At 35.7% G+C, this 7,508-nt stretch overlaps 1 long non-coding RNA gene across 1 annotated transcript; it reads right to left on the reverse strand.

The window, feature by feature from the left end:
- Positions 1-4,546: 4,546 nt before the first annotated feature.
- LOC149023656 (uncharacterized) lies at positions 4,547-6,678 on the reverse strand. The gene is made up of 3 exons (XR_016171410.1): positions 5,983-6,678; positions 5,338-5,395; positions 4,547-5,232 (listed from the first exon to the last, which is right to left on the reverse strand). It is a non-coding gene; the product is annotated as an uncharacterized LOC149023656 (long non-coding RNA).
- Between the last annotated feature and the right edge of the window lie 830 nt (positions 6,679-7,508).

The following is a 7,508-nucleotide window of genomic DNA, read 5'->3' on the forward strand; positions in this document are numbered from 1 at the left end:
CTCCTCAGTTCACATTTGGTAACACTAGCGGTGGAAGAAGAAGTTGGGAGCCAGAAGTCACAAAAATAATTGTAGATATATAGAGGAGAAGAAACCAAACTCCTCAGTCCAAAATCATCGAAAGTCAAACTAGTGGAATCTAGACAAATTTAGAAGAATCTTAAGAGTTTCACAGAATCTCTGACCATTCATCCAGTTCCATCGTCGTCTGGTGATAAGTATTTGAAGAAGTTAACAGAGAAACCTATGATTTTCAGGAGCATTGAATTTAGCAAAAGATTGCGATTACAGCTTGGCTGGCAGATAGAATCACAAGGAATAAGACAGATTTGCATTGCCCAGTACCTATTATCAAACCCGCTGAATTGTAAGACCAACTCAGGTGAAATTACAAGGATGACTAGAATGATTCAAAACCTCTACAGCTAGACATATTTAGAATATGACACTTTTTCTCACTCTTCATTCTTTTATGCCTCAATTTCTTTTGAAGTAGAAATAGATAAGTTCCTATAGTTCAGAGAAGCTAACGTTTTTATTACCAGATAAGAATGATGTTGGTGGTGCGGCAGGGGTGATGAGTAGTATGGTGGAGAAGCAGATGAGGGTGGTTAAGGAGGCATGTAAGGGTGAGGATGACAAAGTATGAGCCATGGAAGGCGCAAATTGGAAGAAAGTGGATAAAGGAATGAAATCGATTGAAAGAATAGAAATCCAAGCTATTGAAGTTAGGATCTTAGGATATATGGTTTTTAGATCTATTTGGCACATTAAAATGAGCATTTGACGATGCCGATTGAATGGGTACTTGATCCTTAAAGCTTATGACACAACAAGGTTCCTCTCCAAACTAAACCAAACTTCCATTGTAACGATATCAAGTGGCAGCAGTAATGAAAATCATTATGCAAACACTGCCCAAATGTTGAGGAAATGTCATGTCAGCATTGCCATCTCAACCTCCAAACTAATGTGTGCTTTGAGTTGTGTATGTTAAGAATAAAGCCAAGTGCAAGGGAACAAGCTCAACTCAAAAGGATATAACCAAGCCTAAGTGAAGAATGGAGCTAAAATGGACATAGAGACGAAGTAAAATTGAGTGTGGAGTATAAGAAGACTTGTGAGCGAAAATGAAGATCAAATCAAACTCAAGATACAGACTTAGTACACTTAGGTCTTAGAATACACCTCATGCACATTTATACTTGTATTTGCATTTGATTAATTGAATAATGTGCAACATATCATTAGAATGAACTAGGACATGTTAGGTAGGCTCAATTTGTTTTTAGGGTTGGTTAGGAGGACCAAAAACCCCAAGAAATGCCAAAGTATGCACTTGCAGAAAAAGTTTGACAAGACTAGCCATTTTAGCCTGAAACAGCGAACAATTTTGAACCAACAATCATATTAACTAATGGCTACATTTCTAAACGGCCCACTGTTTGGCCAAATGGCTTGCTGTTTAAAACAAAAAATTGGCTAGTTTTTATCCATTGTGACTTGGTTTGTGGAACTTTTTGAGCTTCTATTTAAGCAAAATCACTTCCACTTGAGAGCCTCTGCCTGAATACACCAACCATATACCCTCTCAAGCTCTCAGATTCTCAGAAGAAAAAAAAAATCCCCATCAGCACTTCTGTTATCCTCAACACACTCAGGGAAGTTACAATTAAGAAAAAAAATTGTATAAACCTCAATGCTAATTCAATACCCACACTTGGGACATCCCAGACCCATGTGACAATAACTTGGTCATACCTTCACAAATACAACTCAAAAAAAAAAAAAAAAAAAAAAAAAAAAAAACCCCTCAGAAAACTACCTACTTGTAAATCTAAGATTCTAGAAATCAACTGATCTAGTTTTCTTGAAGAACAATAGGAGCTAAATCCATGCCCTTAGGCCCCACACAACTGATCCCTCATCAGAATTCATTACACAAACAAATTTCATAGTATCTTCAGAATTCTCCCTACAAAAATCATTTACTAGAAGCCAGTCAAAAGGAAAAGTTCAACTAAATATGCTAAGCTGATTCAAAATAATTACCTTCTCGAAAAAAAAAAGCTTGAACAACTCAACAAAAACAAGCATAAACTACATCCCAACACTCTCTAAGAAAACTTCCTGGAAAACCATCAGGTCCTCTGGAGAGTTTTCAGGATCTAAATCTCATACTGCCCTTTTAATATCATCCCCAAAGGGGAATTGGCTCAAAATGATTCCAATCAGGCATAGAGAGAAAGTTTGGGATTTACCTCAAGTCAAGATGAATCCACATACTCCTCAGGTTTATGAAAAGCTTTAAAGACCAGCAACATAGTCATTTAGCTCAGTCCACCCCATGGTCCAAGAGCCATCCTCATGTTTTTGAGATCTGATTGAATTCTTCGCTCTTCTGATCTTGGTAGTCAGGTGGAAGAATTTAGAGTTTTTGTCACCATCTTTGAGCCTCCAAACCTTGACTTTTTTTCAAAGAAGATTATCTTGCAACTTGGTTGCATTAAAGAGTCTCATTTTTGCAAATGCCTCTTGACTGAAGAGATCTTTAGACATTCCATTCAGATCAGTTTGCTCCTAAACCTCTGGAAGATCTTTTTGAGCATCACTAATTTCTTAAAAGATGCTAGGGAAAGTCGCACATGCACATCCCTTGAGAGTTTCTTTTAACTTCAATTTTTAACTCAAAACGAAAATAGGATCCCCCTCCGTCAGAGTCCTCCAAACCTCTTGCACCACCTTTTTAAAGTTCTGATCAGTCATTCAAAAGTAACAAAGAGAAAGGGAATGTTGTGAAGATGTGTTCACCTTTGTCAGAAATAGTAAAAACTGATTGTGATCAGACGCCTGAGTTGGAGGAACCAGCTATCTAATATCGCCAAAAAAATTCAACCACTCTGCCTGCACATGCCCCCTTCTGTGATTGTTGGTCCAAGTAAACTTCCTTCCAGATGACCCTACCTCCAAGAGAATACATGCATCTACCATCGCTTGGAAATCAGCCTCCGACCCAATGTGAAATCTACCAGGACACCTTCTTTCAGACGCACAAAAAGTGGCATTAAAGTCACCCAACACAGTGCAAGGTACTCCAGTCACTGGTAGAGCAACAAGATCCATCCATATCTGCCTTCGGTTGCCTTGAAAGCAATTGTCGTGCACCTCCGAGATCCCTACAGTAAAACCATTCCAACAGATCTGAACAAAGATATGTTGATCCGAAGAGGCAACAATCACTGGCAAAGGAATGTTTGTCTTCCAAACCAACCAAATATTAGGTTCCTTGTCACTTCATTCATTATGATAATTAAAACTTATTGTCAAACCCCAATCTGTAATGTTATATAATGAAAGATCATATAATGGGATGTCTAATCCTATTCTTAGTTGAGAACTGGTTTGAATGAAAATCCTTTGACGAGTTTATAAACTAGTACATTAAATTCATATTCTAAATCGAATTACAGTGGGATCCAATGGAACTCCCAAGGTTCAGGATTAGCTAATCATGGCTGTATAGAATTCTTTTTCTGCTTTATCATTAATAAAGGAACCTGTGACTTTGGGTTTACTAGGGTCAACTGTTGTTGCAGTGGTGAGTGTTTGGTTCCGTGAGTGTGTATTGTTTTTCTATTCCTAAAAAGTGATAGAGTCTGATCCTTCTATTAAAAAAAGATATATTATAAACCGAATGAACATTCTCCAAAATTTTCCCACAAGACAATTTTTCCGCATTATTAAACCATGTACGTGTAAAATTCTTTTGATCTAAAATTTACAAATATAACTATAATATATTTCACAATGATAGATACAAAGCCTCTCTGTTTTAAGGAGAAGAGAATTGCGAATTGCAGAACCCCATCATAGAGATCTTGGTGCATTTGATAATGTTTCTTTGCTTAAATTAAGCACTGTTTTCTACAAAATAAATAAATAAAATTTAACATTAGTTGGTGGATGAAGCAAGGAAAATTTGCCAAATCAAATGCGGAAGTGAAGAACACATCTATATCTAAATCCACATCTCACCAATCCAGCTATGAAACAAAGAACACAAGCTATGAACAACCAAAAGAGGGGCATAGAATCAATTTTATTAACATTAAACACAATAGCAAATGAGAGAACTTCTGAACATATATATATATATATATATATATATATATATATATATATATATATATATATACACATAAGATGAATCACCAAAGAACAACGAGATACAGACACTGGAATTTACATCTTCAAAATTCAGCCAAGAATAGACATTTGTACTTCAATACCAATATGGCATGAGAGAACTTTTGAACATATATATAAGACCACTTGGAAATAACTACTGAAGGTAAAAAAAGAACTACTTTTTCTGGGTTTTATCCGTTGGAAGCTTCTGAACTAGAAGCTTTGTATCTTGTTCATTCACTCTAGATATTACTAGAAGACGTGTTCTAGGGTTGGGAGGAACTACCTGCCTACTCCTTAAATATCCTTATCATGAAGGCATATTGACATACAGGGATATGACTAGATTGGCTGGAGGATTTTTTTCTAAAAAATGATCAGAAGTAGAGAAGAGGCACCATTTTCGTAAACGAAGACAGGTGATTTGCCATAAACTTCCTTGAAATTCTCCAACAGAATTTTCAGGCCAGCAGGAACAATAGGAAACTGAATTCAGATATAATTAGCTTAGTTCAGTAAGGCATAAGCATTATAGAATAAAGAAACCACATAATACAAACTCTCATTTGTATTGTGTTCTTACCTGACCAACTGGTATTTGGCCCTACTGAGCTGCAACAAATGAAAGCTTCAAGTAAGTTCATAGATTCAATTAATGTCAAGGAATACTTCCAATATAAACCTACATAACATCTATGCACCCATGTCTCCCAAGTAGTCTCTTGATTCCTTTTGAGACTATCAGGATCATCCTTAATGTACACTGTTCTATAATGGTTAATTCCAAAGAAGTCACATGAGAATTTCAACAGTTTCGATTGAATTGGAGAGAAAGAAGGGAGCTTTAACCCAACATGTCTTTTTCATAGATTCAGGAAAGTCACCGAAAATAAAAGGGTCCAGGAACCTGCAGCCAGACAAGTCCAAGAAACACTGGGACAATGTGCTGTTTGTTTAGAGCATCATACTTGGTATAACTCCAGACCATAAGATGGAGAATCGATAGGCTTCCAAGCCTAATTCAACCATGAGTTGGACTTCTTCCTGGAAGACACAAAGAACAAGAGAACATTCAACATACAATCCAGTGAAACCTATGCCCACCATATATGAAAAGAATAAATGCAGGATTGAGAAGCAAAATCACACCTTAAATTTGTGATATATGTCACAGGCTATATGTCCCCATTGTTGTCACCGAATCTCCCTGAAATTATTGAGCCACAGAAATTATTAGCTTGGTTCTCGGAGGAAGTTAATAACAAAACTATGCGAAAATTTACGCAACACCAACGCTTGCATACTACCAAAAGTTGGACATTCAAGAATGGATTAAAAATACAGAAAAGGCAATGTGCTAGACACACCTAATGCAGCTGTAATTGTACATCCAATTTAACACTCTTAAGAGGGTTTTACATAAGCCTTCTTGATTTTAGTGGCATGTGATCCTACTCATAATTTCAACAAACTTGGAAACTTCACCTTGTGTCTGCCGAACTTTTGAAGCGTGAACCCAATAGTATCTTTTCTATGTTTTTGTGGTTACACACCCTGTCTGAGGGTTACCACTGAATGACTAAAATTCTGTGATCCTATTAGCCTAATCATGTCACAGAAAATCTCTTCTTTTACAGATTAATAGGAACATATGCTATCATGTTGAAGGAAATTCTGAATAAGGTAACAAACAATTAATACACTCTTTCAGTTTTGATTATCAGGGAAAAGGACAAGAAAATTTGTTCATCAGAATTTTTGAATGCCAGGTAAATAGGAAAAGGGAAAACTTACCAGAGTGAGCAAATGTAGTTCTCCCATCCTCGAATGGTGCAACTTCAACCTTCAGGAAATCATGATATGGTAAAGTAATACTTCTAAAAATTTCATTAAAAAACGTATTAAAAACAGTGAAGCTGAATCAGACTCCCAGGAATAAACAGTGAATATTGCATTCATGACCCACAATCTCTCTGAGGCATTTGTTCAAACACTTCTCTTGCATCCTTCAAACATCCACATTTGATGCATAGACCAATCAATTAGCAGTCGAAACAAAGACATCAGAACCCAACCCTGCTCTGTTGCATGATCGTGAATCTCTTTTCCATCTTCTAATACTTGTAAACTCGAACACGCATCAATTTCAACATTGCTTGAATGTTCTAAGATTTTAATGACCTCAGTGATACTGTAGACGCAGATGTTTTGTGAAGTGGAATCCCCAAAGCCCTGCAAGCAAGATTAGAACGACTCTTTAAAAAGGGTTGGTGCATTCGGCATTCCCCCTCGTAAAGGTGGCTCTTGCTTGCAAGGCTTGGGAACTCCACACCACAAACTCCTGCAACAAACTCTTGCACTCTTGGCCCCAACTAGGGAGGCAAGAGAGGAACCAATTGCCATGAGAAGCAGCATGAGAACAAATGGTATCTGAGAGCAAAAGATTTGAAGAGACCAATGAAGAGATCTGCTACCTTTGTAGTGTTTATATAAAAGTTCTTTCATTGTCTTTTTCTTTTGCCATTTTTCCAATGATTAAATCTGCCCAAAAAAAAATGGGAAATGAAAATAAACCGCATAGAATTTAAGAGAAAATTCTGTGAACCCAATAGTATCTTTTCTTTTCTTTACATTCATTGAGGATTTCTAGTTTTCATCGTGAAATTTATTATGGTTGTATTTATAAATTTTAAATCAAAAGTTTTAATTGTACATGGCTCAATAATGTGGATCGATGGCAAATGTTATGCCTGTATGATTACTTGAATTTTGGGATTTGAAATGAAATGAGATTTTAAATTTATGAATTTCAAATCTATGGACTCATTGCCTCGAAAATTAATTATTTTGTTAGCCTAAAAATCCATGGATTTCACAAGTACACAAAGAATGGCTTAATTTAGGTTTTTAAGTTAAAAAATATATAATAAAATCTTTGGATTTCATGAATCCAAAACAGGCTCTTAGAGAATGTTCATTCGATTTAAAATATAAATTTTATTTGTTAGTTTATAAAATCTTCCTAAGGATTTTCATTCAAAACACTTCTCAAATAGAAATAGGATTACACATCTTGCTTTCATCATATAATTACTTGTAATTTAGTTTTGCCATTAAATGGCTGGTTGAATTACCTAATGCATTTAACCTTATTTAATTCATTTAAAACTTAAAATTCAAATTACCCATATACCCTCAGCATTGTGAAATGACATAAATTCCAGTCATTTAATAGCAAAACTTAAGTATGGATAACTTATAATTTTTTAAGTGGGTATCATGTAATTTATAACATTTATAACATAATAGTGGGTGGTATG

Source organism: Hakea prostrata, chromosome 2 (genome assembly GCF_041222555.1).
Source record: "Hakea prostrata isolate BN-2017 chromosome 2, UWA_Hpros_2, whole genome shotgun sequence".
In the NCBI taxonomy this organism is placed as follows: domain Eukaryota; kingdom Viridiplantae; phylum Streptophyta; class Magnoliopsida; order Proteales; family Proteaceae; genus Hakea; species Hakea prostrata.